Consider the following 15,761-nt stretch of genomic DNA (forward strand, 5'->3'; position numbering starts at 1 on the left):
TGGTGGCCAGCGTACACTGTGTAGCTCGGTGTCTGGTGGCCAGCGTACACTGTGTAGCTCGGTGTCTGGTGGCCAGCGTACACTGTGTAGCTCGGTGTCTGGTGGCCAGCGTACACTGTGTAGCTCGGTGTCTGGCCAGCGTACACTGTGTAGCTCGGTGTATGATGACCAGCGTACACTGTGTAGCTCGGTGTCTGGTGACCAGCGTACACTGTGTAGCTCGGTGTCTGGTGACCAGCGTACACTGTGTAGCTCGGTGTCTGGTGGCCAGCGTACACTGTGTAGCTCGGTGTCTGGTGGCCAGCGTACACTGTGTAGCTCTGTGTATGATGACCAGCGTACACTGTGTAGCTCGGTGTCTGATGACCAGCGTACACTGTGTAGCTCGGTGTCTGGTGGCCAGCGTACACTGTGTAGTTCGGTGTCTGGTGGCCAGCGTACACTGTGTAGCTCGGTGTATGATGACCAGCGTACACTGTGTATCTCGGTGTCTGGTGACCAGCGTACACTGTGTAGCTCGGTGTCTGGTGGCCAGCGTATACTGTGTAGCTCGGTGTATGATGACCAGCGTACACTGTGTAGCTCGGTGTCTGGTAGCCAGCGTACACTGTGTAGCTCGGTGTCTGGTGACCAGCGTATACTGTGTAGCTTGGTGTATGATGACCAGCGTACACTGTGTAGCTCGGTGTCTGGTAGCCAGCGTATACTGTGTAGCTCGGTGTATGATGACCAGCGTACACTGTGTAGCTCGGTGTCTGGTGACCAGCGTACACTGTGTAGCTCGGTGTCTGGTGACCAGCGTACACTGTGTAGCTCGGTGTCTGGTGGCCAGCGTACACTGTGTAGCTCGGTGTCTGGTGGCCAGCGTACACTGTGTAGCTCGGTGTCTGGCAGCGTGCACTGTGTAGCTCGGTGTATGATGACCAGCGTACACTGTGTAGCTCGGTGTCTGGCCAGCGTACACTGTGTAGCTCGGTGTATGATGACCAGCGTACACTGTGTAGCTCGGTGTCTGGTGACCAGCGTACACTGTGTAGCTCGGTGTCTGGTGGCCAGCGTACACTGTGTAGTTCGGTGTCTGGTGGCCAGCGTACACTGTGTTGCTCGTGTCTGGTGGCCAGCGTATACTGTGTAGCTCGGTGTATGATGACCAGCGTACACTGTGTAGCTCGGTGTCTGGTGGCCAGCGTACACTGTGTAGCTCGGTGTCTGGTGGCCAGCGTATACTGTGTAGCTCTGTGTATGATGACCAGCGTACACTGTGTAGCTCGGTGTCTGATGACCAGCGTACACTGTGTAGCTCGGTGTCTGGTGGCCAGCGTACACTGTGTAGTTCGGTGTCTGGTGGCCAGCGTACACTGTGTAGCTCGGTGTATGATGACCAGCGTACACTGTATCTCGGTGTCTGATGACCAGCGTACACTGTGTAGCTCGGTGTCTGGTGGCCAGCGTACACTGTGTAGCTCGGTGTCTGGTGGCCAGCGTACACTGTGTAGCTCGGTGTCTGGTGGCCAGCGTACACTGTGTAGCTCGGTGTCTGCTGGCCAGCGTACACTGTGTAGCTTGGTGTCCGGCGGCCAGCGTACACTGTGTAGCTTGGTGTCTGGTGACCAGCGTACACTGTGTAGCTCGGTCTCTGGTGACCAGCGTACACTGTGTAGCTCGGTGTCCGGTGGCCATCGTACACTGTGTAGCTCGGTCTCTGGTGACCAGCGTACACTGTGTAGCTCGGTGTCTGGTGGCCAGCGTACACTGTGTAGCTCGGTGTCTGGTGGCCAGCGTACACTGTGTAGCTCGGTGTCTGGTGGCCAGCGTACACTGTGTAGCTCGGTGTCCGGTGGCCAGCGTACACTGTGTAGCTCGTGTCTGGTGGCCAGCGTACACTGTGTAGCTCGGTGTCCGGTGGCCAGCGTACACTGTGTAGCTCGGTGTCTGGTGGCCAGCGTACACTGTGTAGCTCGGTGTCCGGTGGCCAGCGTACACTGTGTAGCTCGGTGTCCGGTGGCCAGCGTACACTGTGTAGCTCGGTGTATGATGACCAGCGTACACTGTGTAGCTCGGTGTCCGGCGGCCAGCGTACACTGTGTAGCTTGGTGTCTGGTGACCAGCGTACACTGTGTAGCTCGGTCTCTGGTGACCAGCATACACTGTGTAGCTCGGTGTCCGGTGGCCATCGTACACTGTGTAGCTCGGTCTCTGGTGACCAGCGTACACTGTGTAGCTCGGTGTCTGGTGGCGAGCGTACACTGTGTAGCTCGGTGTCTGGTGGCCAGCGTACACTGTGTAGCTCGGTGTATGGTGGCCAGCGTACACTGTGTAGCTCGGTGTCCGGTGGCCAGCGTACACTGTGTAGCTCGGTGTATGGTGGCCAGCGTACACTGTGTAGCTCGGTGTATGGTGGCCAGCGTACACTGTGTAGCTCGGTGTCTGGTGGCCAGCTTACACTGTGTAGCTCGGTGTCTGGTGGCCAGCTTACACTGTGTAGCTCGGTGTATGGTGGCCAGCGTACACTGTGTAGCTCGGTGTATGATGACCAGCGTACACTGTGTAGCTCGGTGTCTGGTGGCCAGCGTACACTGTGTAGCTTGGTGTCTGGTGACCAGCGTACACTGTGTATCTCATTTACTGAGGAATATATGGTGCTAGTGACAGATTATACCAAGAACTTTATGACGAGCCCAAGGTACACTCAGTGCTACAATTGACCAAACCATAAATATATATATATTTTTGGTGAACATTGGGGGTTATTCAGATGTGGCAACAAACCTTAAAAAAAAAACCCCAGTACAAAACCACTTTGCACTGCAGGGTACAGGGACGTGCGGTGAGCTAAATGTCTCAGCAGGCACTGGCTAACCCCAGAGACAGATTTACATGCAATATATGAGCCAAAAGGTACATCTGGGCAGTATACACAGGTGCAGCACTATATACATCTGGGCAGTATACACAGGTGCAGCACTATATACATCTGGGCAGTATACACAGGTGCAGCACTATATACATCTGGGCAGTATACACAGGTGCAGCACTATATACATCTGGGCAGTATACACAGGTGCAGCATTATAAACTTCTGGAAATCTGGTGAGTTTTGATTAGAGATGTGTGGAATGGATACACAGGTGAGGCACTGCCTCACCTGCCATAGACTTTTTACTCCAGAGGTTGGGCTATAAAAATTATTAGAATAATGCAAAAAAGATATTTCAAACAAATTATCAGTATTTTTCATATATTTTATACAGTCAAAACTCTGGTTTAAACGTAAGTATGACAGGAAAGGCTCTGCCTCACCTGCCTCACCTGCCTCACCCCACCGCACGTCACTGGCAGGGTAGGCAGATGTAACATGTGCAGAGAGAGTTAGGTTGGGTGGGATGTGTCCAAACTGAAATCTATATTGCAGTGTAAAAATAAAGCAGCCAGTATTTACCCTGCACAGAAATATTGGGCCTAATTCAGACCTGATCGGGCACACTGACATGCGGGGGGGCGCCCAGCACGGGGACAGTCTGACCCGCATGTCAGGACCGATTTCCCCCCCCCCCTTCCCTTCCCCCGCACACGTACAAAAGCATCGCGCAGCGGTGATGCTTTTGTACTGGAAGAGTAGCTCCCTGCCACTGTGAGGGTCGCAGCGGCTGCTTGTGACGTCATGCAGCCACCGCGCCCCGCTCCCCCCGGACCGCGGCCCCTAACTGGCGGCCAAATGCCGCCAGACCGCCCCCTCCCGTCCAGCGACCGTCCCTGCCTGTCATTCAGGCAGAGGCGATCGCAGGGCTAAGACAGCCTTCGACTGTCTGGCATGCGCCGTGGTATGCGCAGGTCAGACCTGATCGCTGCTGTGTGAAAACGCACCACACCAATCAGGTCTGAATTAGGCCCAATATAAATGTATTTCCTCTCTATGCATGATAGCATGGAATGTTCCAGATACAAACTTACTTACTTTCTGCCTTGCTTCCAAATCTTGTCCATCGTCCTTTCCACTGCCTGTTCCTCTGACTTCGCGTGTTCCTCTGACCTCGCCTGGTCCCCTGACCTCGCCTGGTCCCTGTCTGCCTGTTCTCCTGACCTCTCCTGGTCCCTGCCTGCCTGTTCCCCTTACCTCTCCTGGTCCCTGCCTGCCTGTTCCCCTTACCTCTCCTGGTCCCTGCCTGCCTGTTCCCCTTACCTCTCCTGGTCCCTGCCTGCCTGTTCCCCTGACCTCGCCTGGTCCCAGTCTGCCTGTTCTCCTGACCTCTCCTGGTCCCTGTCTGCCTGTTCTCCTGACCTCTCCTGGTCCCTGCCTGCCTGTTCCCCTGACCTCGCCTGGTCCCTGCCTGCCTGTTCCCCTGACCTCGCCTGGTCCCTGTCTGCCTGTTCCCCTGACCTCTCCTGGTCCCTGCCTGCCTGTTCCCCTTACCTCTCCTGGTCCCTGCCTGCCTGTTCCCCTGACCTCGCCTGGTCCCAGTCTGCCTGTTCTCCTGACCTCTCCTGGTCCCTGTCTGCCTGTTCTCCTGACCTCTCCTGGTCCCTGCCTGCCTGTTCCCCTGACCTCGCCTGGTCCCTGCCTGCCTGTTCCCCTGACCTCGCCTGGTCCCTGTCTGCCTGTTCCCCTGACCTCGCCTGGTCCCTGTCTGCCTGTTCCCCTGACCTCGCCTGATCCCTGCCTGCCTGTTCCCCTGACCTCGCCTGGTCCCTGCCTGCCTGTTCCCCTGACCTCGCCTGGTCCCTGTCTGCCTGTTCCCCTGACCTCGCCTGGTCCCTGTCTGCCTGTTCCCCTGACCTCGCCTGGTCCCTGCCTGCCTGTTCCCCTGACCTCGCCTGGTCCCTGCCTGCCTGTTCCCCCTGACCTCGCCTGGTCCCTGTCTGCCTGTTCCCCTGACCTCGCCTGGTCCCTGTCTGCCTGTTCCCCTGACCTCGCCTGATCCCTGCCTGCCTGTTCCCCTGACCTCGCCTGGTCCCTGCCTGCCTGTTCCCCCTGACCTCGCCTTGTCCCTGTCTGCCGGTTCCCCTGACCTCGCCTTGTCCCTGTCTGCCGGTTCCCCTGACCTCGCCTTGTCCCTGTCTGCCCGTTCCCCTGACATCGCCTGGTCCCTGTCTGCCTATTCTCGTGACATTGCCTGGTCCCTGTCTACCTGTTCTTCTGACTTTGCCTACTGTTAGGCACCACGTTCCCTGTTGCAGGGTGGATTAATTAAGTGTGCTCACATGTTCTCTGGTCGTGCAGCAGGGCAGCTGCACGACATTTATTGTAATTAGGCTCTGGACTCTGATTGGAGGACTCCCTGCTAAATGCCTTCTCAGTGCCTCACACAGACGCCGGTAATAGCTTCCTGCATGCTGCTCATGTTTGGTGAACGTCTGTTCCTGGTCTGCTGTGCCCGGTCCTTCCAGCTCTCTGAGTCCCTGAGTCTTGGTGTTTGGTGTCCCATTCCAAGGAGTTCGTCTGGTCCTCTTTCTCCAGTGACAGTCGTTAGAGGAGCTCGCTTGGTTTCGTGAGTGGCGGCTCTGCCGAATGTTGTGGCTTAGGCCACTTTATATTATTCTCTGGTTTTGGAGCATTTGCGGAGGATTCCGCTTCCACAGTCCTCTCCGGTACTCGGCGGTGCTGTGTAGGAGAGTGGACTAGTGGAGTATTTTGGTTGTCCTTTTCCCTGGCAGAAATCCGCGCATACTTTAGTTTTAGGTTTGTTAGTAGCCCCTGGCCTTGTTGTTTAGTTAGAGGGCCCCTTGTTATCACCCTGTCTCGGTTCACTCTTTGTCTCTCATTAAGACCTGAGGGGGCATCGAAGTTGGGCAGACGTAATCCGCCCTTCAAACGCGGCTGCCATGGGCTCAAGCAACCATAGTCTCGCAAGAGTGTACTGACAGCACGGGCGAGACAACGGAGATAGGGCGCCAGGGGCTATTCCCTTTCCATTCCCCTTTCCCAGCATTACGTCCTGGAACTCAGGTCCTACCGTATAAGATCACCCTTGACCTGAGTATTAGAATCATAACACCTGGTCCCTGTCTGCCTGTTCCCCTGACCTCATAGTAACATAGTAACATAGTATCTGAGGTTGAAAATAGACAATTGTCCATCGAGTTCAACCTATTTGTGGTCTCCTATGCATGATGATTTGACTAAAATTTCTGACTGATGCTGCTGTCAGCCGTTACATTTTATCCCTATTTATAGTAACTATAATGCATGACTATGCAGCAGGGACGTGCAGTCAGGGGAGGCAGGGGAGGCAGTGCCTCCCCTGTTATTAATAATACAAATAATGTAAAGATGATACTTATGACACATATTCTGTGTCATAAGTATCTTCTTTAAAATATTCTAATAATTTTAATACATTTCATTGGTTTGGGAGGCACTGATAGCAGTGCCTCCCGGTGACAATGGGAACGGGAACAGAGCGGGGGGTGGGGCCAATCAGTGGGCTGTTAAAGCCCATTGAAAATAGTGGGGAAAGCGGCACTAGTATAAGTGCCTCGTTGACAGGGACAGCACGCCCCTGTCCCCGAGGCAGATGTGATTGGACAGCGGATCCAGCGCTGGATCCGCTGTCCAATCACCTGTATCCATACGCAGCGGCGGGACGAGATAGCATTACCTCTTCAGTTTAAGTTTCAATTCTTCCTAACTGGGGGTGAATGGGGGCGGCTGGCTGAAAGGGTGTGCCGCGGCGGAAGGAGGTACAGGCGGCGCAATGCTTTTGAAGTCCCTGCCGGAAGACGCGCACGGACTCACTGCACGGCACCCTGCACCTTGTACAGCAACCACCTGCCGAAGCTGTCCCTGCGCTCCATGCCGATAGCGGAGGACGTGGCCCTGCTGCTGTTGCAGTGAGGCTGGGTGCCGGGAGAGCGAGCTGCAGAGGATGGTGCAGGGCTATGTCACATAGCTGTCCAACAGCGGGAACAGCTGTGTTGCAAAGAGAATGGAACTCTCTCCTGGCGGCAGACACTACACAGCGCAATATGGTAATGATGGGTTTCTGTGTGGGGGGGTAATGCTGAAGGGGGTGCTGTGTGGGGGATAATGCTGAAGGGGGTGCTGTGTGGGGGGGTAATGCTGAAGGGGGTGCTGTGTGGGGGATAATGCTGAAGGGGGTGCTGTGTGGGGGATAATGCTGAAGGGGGTGCTGTGTGGGGGGGTAATGCTGAAGGGGGTGCTGTGTGGGGGATAATGCTGAAGGGGGTGCTGTGTGGGGGATAATGCTGAAGGGGGTGCTGTGTGGGGGATAATGCTGAAGGGGGTGCTGTGTGGGGGGGTAATGCTGAAGGGGGTGCTGTGTGGGGGGGTAATGCTGAAGGGGGTGCTGTGTGGGAGGGTAATGCTGAAGGGGGTGCTGTGTGGGGGGTAATGCTGAAGGGGGTGCTGTGTGTGGGGGGTAATGCTGAAGGGGGTGCTGTGTGGGGGGTAATGCTGAAGGGGGTGCTGTGTGGGGGATAATGCTGGAGGGGGTGCTGTGTGGGGGGGTAATGCTGAAGGGGGTGCTGTGTGGGGGCGTAATGCTGAAGGGGGTGCTGTGTGGGGGGGTAATGCTGAAGGGGGTGCTGTGTGGGGGCGTAATGCTGAAGGGGGTGCTGTGTGGGGGTAATGCTGAAGGGGGTGCTGTATGGGGGGTAATGCTGAAGGGGGTGCTGTATGGGGGATAATGCTGGAGGGGGTGCTGTGTGGGGGAGTAATGCTGAAGGGGGTGCTGTGTGGGGGCGTAATGCTGAAGGGGGTGCTGTGTGGGGGGATAATGCTGAAGGGGGTGCTGTGTGGGGGGGTAATGCTGAAGGGGGTGCTGTGTGGGGGGGTAATGCTGAAGGGGGTGCTGTGTGGGGGGGTAATGCTGAAGGGGGTGCTGTGTGGGGCGGGTAATGCTGAAGGGTGTGCTGTGTGTGTGGGGGGGTAATGCTGAAGGGGGTGCTGTGTGGGGGGGTAATGCTGAAGGGGGTGCTGTGTGGGGGGGTAATGCTGAAGGGGGTGCTGTGTGGGGCGGGTAATGCTGAAGGGGGTGCTGTGTGTGTGGGGGGGGTAATGCTGAAGGGGGTGCTGTGTGGGGGGGTAATGCTGAAGGGGGTGCTGTGTGGGGGGGTAATGCTGAAGGGGGTGCTGTGTGGGGCGGGTAATGCTGAAGGGGGTGCTGTGTGTGTGGGGGGGGGGTAATGCTGAAGGGGGTACTGTGTGGGGGATAATGCTGAAGGGGGTGCTGTGTGGGGGATAATGCTGAAGGGGGTGCTGTGTGGGGGGTAATGCTGAAGGGGGTGCTGTGTGGTGGGGTAATGCTGAAGGGGGTGCTGTGGGGGGGATAATGCTGAAGGGGGTGCTGTGGGGGGGATAATGCTGTGGGGGGTAATGTTGAAAGGGGTGCTGTGTGGGGGGTAATGCTAAAGGGGGTGCTTTGTAGGGGGTGTTGCTGAAAGGGGGTGCTTTGTGGGGGGTAATGCTGAAGGGGGTGCTGTGTGGTGGGAAATGCTGAAGGGGGTGCTGTGTGGGGGGGTACTGCTGAAGGGGGTGCATTGTGGGGGGGTAATGCTGAAGGGGGTGCTGTGTGGGGGGGTACTGCTGAAGGGGGTGCTGTGTGGGGGATAATGCTGAAGGGGGTGCTGTGTGGGGGGGTAATGCTGAAGGGGGTTCTGTGTGGTGGGTAATGATGAGAGGGTGCTGTGTGTTGGGTAATAACAGAGGGGTGGGGGGATGCCAAGGCACATACCCTCCCTGTTATTTTCGGGGCATATCATTATTTTAACTGTTGTTCTTTTATCATTGTTGCTGCCAGGCAGCTGTTTCAGTTGCTGCTACTTGCACAGGACCTCCGTTCTGTGCCTTACCCCACTATCTCCCTATCCTCTCTGTGTCCTCTGACCCCGGCTGCCCGCAGCCAATTAAGGTGTTGGAAAAAGTAAAAATGGAAGGGGACAGGGATCGCTGATGGTCTGGTGGGAGGATGTTGGCTGCATCAGTGCGGGGGTGTTGGTTCTGCACAGTCCAGAAAACATTTTATGACCTGTTGCTTTGCTGCTGTGGCTAGTACTCAGCTACTCAGGTAATGCAGCAGCCCCTCCGCCCCAGGTCTCCCTGGACCAAGTATAAAATCCCGAAGGTCGGGATCCCGGCGGACAGGAGACTAACGACAGAATACTGATATCAAGGCAGTGAGTCCCCACTCTATTCTATTCCCCCTCGGGTGGTGGTGTGGACCATCACCCGAGTGTGAATACAGGCCTTTGGTCAGGATTTCCATCCACCCCCCATCCTATATTCTGACCCCGAGAATGGGGCTTCACTTGGTGCCTCCCCAGCCATTGACCTCACCGCACGTCACTGCTATGCACCATACCCCTGGATATCCTTATCCAATAGGAATTTATCTAACCCATTCTTTAAGGGGTTGACAGATTCCGCCATTACAACTCCCTCGGGCAGGGAATTCCAAACACGTATTGTCCTTACGTGAAAAAGCCTTTATGCCGTATTGTGTGGAATCTCCTCTCCTCTAACCTGAGCGAGTGTCCACGAGTCCTTTGTGTTGATCTAACCAAAAACAGGTCCCGCGCAAGCTCTGTATATTGTCCCCTTATATATTTGTAGATGTTGATCATATCCCCTCTTAGTCTCCGCTTTTCCAGTGTAAACATGCCTAGTCTCTCAAGCCTTTCCTTGTATTCCATCGTCTCCATGCCCTTAATTAGTTTGGTCGCCCTCCTCTGTACCTTTTCAAGCTCCAGGATATCCTTTTTGCAGTACGGTGCCCAGAATTGTACACAGTATTCAAGGTGTGGCCTCACTAGTGATTTATATAACGGGAGTATAATACTTTCGTCCCTAGCATCAATACCCCGTTTTATGCGGGATCAGTACGAAATGCCGCCGGTCGGAATCCCGGCGGTCGAAATACCGACGCCGGAATCCCGACCACACAATCCCGACAGGGGTGGCAAGTGGAACACAGCCCCTTGCGGGCTCGCCACGCTGCGGGCACGGTGCCTCGCTACGCTCGGCACACTATTATATTCTCCCTCTATGGGTGTCGTGGACACCCACGGAGGGAGAATATGTCAGGATTGCGGCGGTCGGGATTCCGGCGTCGGTATTTCGACCGCCGGGATTCCGGCCGGCGGCATCTTGACCGCATCCCTTTTATGCATGCTAATATCTTATTAGCCTTCTTTGCTGCAGTCCTACTTTGGGTACTACTGCTTAGCTTGCTATCTATGAGGACACCTAAGTCCTTTTCCAGTACAGAATCCTCTAATTTTACCCCATTTAGTAGGTAGGTGTAATTTTAGATCTTGTTACCACAGTGCATTACCTTACACTTGTCTGTGTTGAAGCGCATTCTCCATTTGGCTGCCCATGCTTCTAATTTAACTAAGTCGTTCTGAAGAGACTTGGCATCCCCCTCTGTATTTATAGCCTTACACAATTTGGTATCATCTGCAAAAATTGACACCATGCTCTCTAGACCTTCTGTTAGGTCGTTAATGAAAATATTGAACAATAGCGGTCCTAATATTGAGCCTTGCGGCACACCACTTAGCACTTCAGTCCAAGTTGAAAAAGATCCATTAACCACAACGCGCTGCTTCCTATTATCTAACCAGTTTTTGACCCAAGTGCATATTGTGCTTCCTAGCCCTGATTCTTGTAGCTTGTAGATAAGTCTCATGTGTGGTACAGTATCGAACGTTTTGTCAAAGTCTAAAAAGATTACATCCACGTCTTTACCCTGATCTAGGTTTGCGCTTACTGTTTCATAAAAGCCAAGTAAGTTGGTTTGACAGGATCTGTCCTTCATAAACCCATGTTGATTCCTTTTAATGACCTTATTGACTTCAAGGAACTTCTGAATACTATCTCTTAGAATACCTTCCAATACTTTCCCCACTATAGATGTAAGACTAACTGGTCTATAATTACCTGGTTCAGCTTTACTTCCCTTTTTGAATATAGGCACTACTTCCGCTATACGCCAGTCTTTGGGAACCATACCTGATATAACTGAATCCTCAAAGATCAAAGATAGCGGTTTTGCCAGTTCAGAGTGAAGCTCCATTAGAACCCTTGGATGAAATACCATCGGGCCCTGGTGATTTATTAATCTTTAAATGTTTTAATCGGTCACAGACTACTTCCTCGCTTAAATAAGTACCTATCAGTGGTATATTCTCATTATTGAGATTGTGTGTCAGTCCCTGAATTAGGTCCTCTCTAGTGAATACTGTTGAAAAAAACTCATTTAGTGTGTCCGCTATGTCATTATCATTTTTGCTTAAGACTCCCAACTTGTCTCTTAAAGGGCCTATACTCTCCTTCTTTAATCTCTTGCTATTAATGTATTTAAATATTTTTTGGGATTCGCTTTGCTTTCCTTTGCTACTAGTTTTTCAGTTTCTACTTTAGCTGCTCTTATTTCCTTTTTGCAATTTTTGTTACATTCCTTATAGTGCTGAAATGACTCTGCTTCCCCGTCAGATTTGTATTTTTTAAATGCTCGCCTTTTCTTGCCCATAAGTTCCTTAATCTTTTTGTTAAGCCACATCGGTTTATGATTTTTATTCCCTTTTTTGCTACTCATAGGAATACATTTGAGTGCATTTTTAGCTAGCTTTTAGTACCTTCCATTTCTCCGTAGTATTTTTTCCTAAAAACAAACCTTCCCATTCAATATCCCTGAAAAATACCCTCATCTTTTCAAAGTTGGCTTTGCTAAAGTTTAAAGTCCTAGTTGAGCCAGTATAGGGCTGTTTATGGAAACTGATATTGAATGTGACCATATTGTGGTCGCTGTTTCCTATGGGTTCCCCTACTATAATACCTGATACCAAATCCCCATTGTTTGTTAATACCAGGTCTAAGATTGCATTGTACCTAGTTGGTTCCTCAATTAGTTGGACTAAGTAGTTATCATTTAGTGTGTTTAAAAACATATTGCCCCTAGCAGTATCACATGAATCCTTTTTCCAGTTTATCTCTGGATAGTTAAAATCTCCCATCACTACTATGTCTCCTACTCCTGCTGCCTCGCCTGTTTCCCTGACCTCTCCTGGTCCCTGCCTGCCTGTTCCCCTGACCTCTCCTGGTCCCTGCCTGCCTGTTCCCCTGACCTCTCCTGGTCCCTGCCTGCCTGTTCCCCTGACCTCTCCTGGTCCCTGCCTGCCTGTTCCCCTGACCTCTCCTGGTCCCTGCCTGCCTGTTCCCCTGACCTCTCCTGGTCCCTGCCTGCCTGTTCCCCTGACCTCTCCTGGTCCCTGCCTGCCTGTTCCCCTGACCTCTCCTGGTCCCTGCCTGCCTGTTCCCCTGACCTCTCCTGGTCCCTGCCTGCCTGTTCCCCTGACCTCTCCTGGTCCCTGTCTGCCTGTTTCCCTGACCTCGCCTGGTCCCTGTCTGCCTGTTTCCCTGACCTCGCCTGGTCCCTGGCTGCTCATTCCCCTGACCTCGCCTGGTCCCTGGCTGCTCATTCCCCTGACCTCGCCTGGTCCCTGTCTGCTCATTCCCCTGACCTCGCCTGGTCCCTGTCTGCCTGTTTCCCTGACCTCGCCTGGTCCCTGGCTGCTCATTCCCCTGACCTCGCCTGGTCCCTGTCTGCCTGTTTCCCTGACCTCGCCTGGTCCCTGTCTGCCTGTTTCCCCTGACCTCGCCTGGTCCCTGTCTGCCTGTTTCCCTGACCTCGCCTGGTCCCTGTCTGCCTGTTTCCCTGACCTCGCCTGGTCCCTGTCTGCCTGTTTCCCTGACCTCGCCTGGTCCCTGTCTGCTCATTCCCCTGACCTCGCCTGGTCCCTGTCTGCCTGTTTCCCTGACCTCGCCTGGTCCCTGTCTGCCTGTTTCCCTGACCTCGCCTGGTCCCTGGCTGCTCATTCCCCTCACCTCGCCTGGTCCCTGTCTGCCTGTTCCCCTGACCTCTCCTGGTCCCTGTCTGCCTGTTCCCCTGACATCTCCTGGTCCCTGGCTGCCTGTTCCCCTGACCTCTCCTGGTCCCTGCCTGCCTGGTCCCCTGACCTCACCTGGTGCATGTATGCCTGTTCCTCTGATCTATACTCGTTCCTGCCTGCCTATTCCCCTGATCTCTCCTGGTCCCTGTCTGCCTGTTCCCCTGACCTTGCCTGGTCCCTGTCTGCCTGTTCCCCTGACCTTGCCTGGTCCCTGTCTGCCTGTTCCCCTGACCTAGCCTGGTCCCTGTCTGCCTGTTCCCCTGGTCCCTGTCTGCCTGTTCCCCTGACCTCGCCTGGTCCCTGTGTGCCTGTTCCCCTGACCTTGCCTGGTCCCTTTTTGACTGTTCCCCTGACCTTGCCTGGTCCCTGTCTGCCTGTTCGCCTGACCTCACCTGGTCCCTGTCTGCCTGTTCCCCTGGTCCCTGTCTGCCTGTTCCCCTGACCTCGCCTGGTCCCTGTCTGCCTGTTCCCCTGACCTCGCCTGGTCCCTGTCTGCCTGTTCCCCTGACCTCGCCTGGTCCTTGTCTGCCTGTTCCCCTGACCTCGCCTGTTCCCCTGACCTCGCCTGGTCCCCTGACCTCGCCTTGTCCCTGTCTGCTTGGTCCCCTGACCTCACCTTGTCCCTGTCTGCCAGTTTCCCTGATCTCGCCTGGTCCCTGTTTGCCCGTTTCCCTGACCTCGCCTGGTCCCTGGCTGCTCATTCCCGTGACCTCGCCTGGTCCCTGTCTGCCTGTTTCCCTGACCTCGCCTGGTCCCTGTCTGCTCATTCCCCTGACCTCACCTGGTCCCTGTCTGCCTGTTCCCTTCCCCCCCTCCCGACCTTGTTGTGTTCATGGAAGGATGTCTGTGCTCTGTGACCGCGTGTGGGCATTGATTACATGCTGTGAATAAAAAGATTGGGTGTGGAACATTTGAATGGTGGACATAGGTATTGATAATATGTTTATATAGATTGGTAAATGCTCAATTAGCTTAGTGATATCATTCAGGTGCTCGAAAGGAAGGGGTATTTCTGAGCAAGAAAAAAAGCAATTGTTTCCCCAGCACACTGAATGGATAACAGTAACCAGATATAAATCCCACATGATAATAGAATTCAGAGATCTTCGTTACACATATTTGCGCAAATGTGTGGTTAAGCCCCAAAGCCGCATCAAGGCCTCTCTGTATATTTGGGGTCCCTAGCGCTATATCTAGGTGCAGGGTGTGGCACCCCAAAACACCAGAATGAGCCAGAAAGCCCAGCGTGGCATACCAGTGTAAAAAACTATAGTGTTAATAAATTAGTATTTAGGAAGCCGAAGCTATAGAGGGGGTGATACAAACATGAAATGTAATTAAAATAGAGAAATAGTGTTAGAAAATTAATAAGTGAAAAGTGTTAATAGAATGTAAAGGTATGCCACACTAAAGCCATCCAGCTCAGCCAGTCCAGAGGCACCACACCTCACACCTCCATTACCCCAATCTGGGTCTAATATTAACCAGCAAGGAGCCACATGATAATGGCTCCTTACTAAAATATGTCTAAGCTAAGAGCTACCTACCTTGGAGCAACCCCATAATGCTCCATGTGGCATGTCAGGGCCTGCACCTCCTCCTAATGCAGAAACCTCTCTGCCTCTCACAACAGACATATAGATTGGTAAATGCTCAATTAGCTTAGTGATATCATTCAGGTGCTCGAAAGGAAGGGGTATTTCTGAGCAAGAAAAAAAGCAATTGTTTCCCTAGCACACTGAATGGATAACAGTAACCAGATATAAATCCCACATGATAATAGAATTCAGAGATCTTCGTTACACATTTGCGCAAATGTGTGGTTAAGCCCCAAAGCCGCATCAAGGCCTCTCTGTATATTTGGGGTCCCTAGCGCTATATCTAGGTGCAGGGTGTGGCACCCCAAAACACCAGAATGAGCCAGAAAGCCCAGCGTGGCATACCAGTGTAAAAAACTATAGTGTTAATAAATTAGTATTTAGGAAGCCGAAGCTATAGAGGGGGTGATACAAACATGAAATGTAATTAAAATAGAGAAATAGTGTTAGAAAATTAATAAGTGAAAAGTGTTAATAGAATGTAAAGGTATGCCACACTAAAGCCATCCAGCTCAGCCAGTCCAGAGGCACCACACCTCACACCTCCATTACCCCAATCGGGGTCTAATATTAACCAGCAAGGAGCCACATGATAATGGCTCCTTACTAAAATATGTCTAAGCTAAGAGCTACCTACCTTGGAGCAACCCCATAATGCTCCATGTGGCATGTCAGGGCCTGCACCTCCTCCTAATGCAGAAACCTCTCTGCCTCTCACAACAGACATATAGATTGGTAAATGCTCAATTAGCTTAGTGATATCATTCAGGTGCTCGAAAGGAAGGGGTATTTCTGAGCAAGAAAAAAAGCAATTGTTTCCCCAGCACACTGAATGGATAACAGTAACCAGATATAAATCCCACATGATAATAGAATTCAGAGATCTTCGTTACACATATTTGCGCAAATGTGTGGTTAAGCCCCAAAGCCGCATCAAGGCCTCTCTGTATATTTGGGGTCCCTAGCGCTATATCTAGGTGCAGGGTGTGGCACCAATCTATATGTCTGTTGTGAGAGGCAGAGAGGTTTCTGCATTAGGAGGAGGTGCAGGCCCTGACATGCCACATGGAGCATTATGGGGTTGCTCCAAGGTAGGTAGCTCTTAGCTTAGACATATTTTAGTAAGGAGCCATTATCATGTGGCTCCTTGCTGGTTAATATTAGACCCAGATTGGGGTAATGGAGGTGTGAGGTGTGGTGCCTCTGGACTGGCTGAGCTGGATGGCTTTAGTGTGGCATACCTTTACATTCTAT

General features: G+C 52.9%; 1 protein-coding gene across 1 annotated transcript in view; it reads left to right on the forward strand.

Moving 5' to 3' along the window:
- ITGAL (integrin subunit alpha L) overlaps nt 1-15,761 on the forward strand; it is a 306,572-nt gene that overhangs the window by 56,189 nt on the left and 234,622 nt on the right. The window lies entirely within an intron of this gene.

This window comes from Pseudophryne corroboree, chromosome 7, assembly GCF_028390025.1.
Source record: "Pseudophryne corroboree isolate aPseCor3 chromosome 7, aPseCor3.hap2, whole genome shotgun sequence".
NCBI classification, from domain to species: domain Eukaryota; kingdom Metazoa; phylum Chordata; class Amphibia; order Anura; family Myobatrachidae; genus Pseudophryne; species Pseudophryne corroboree.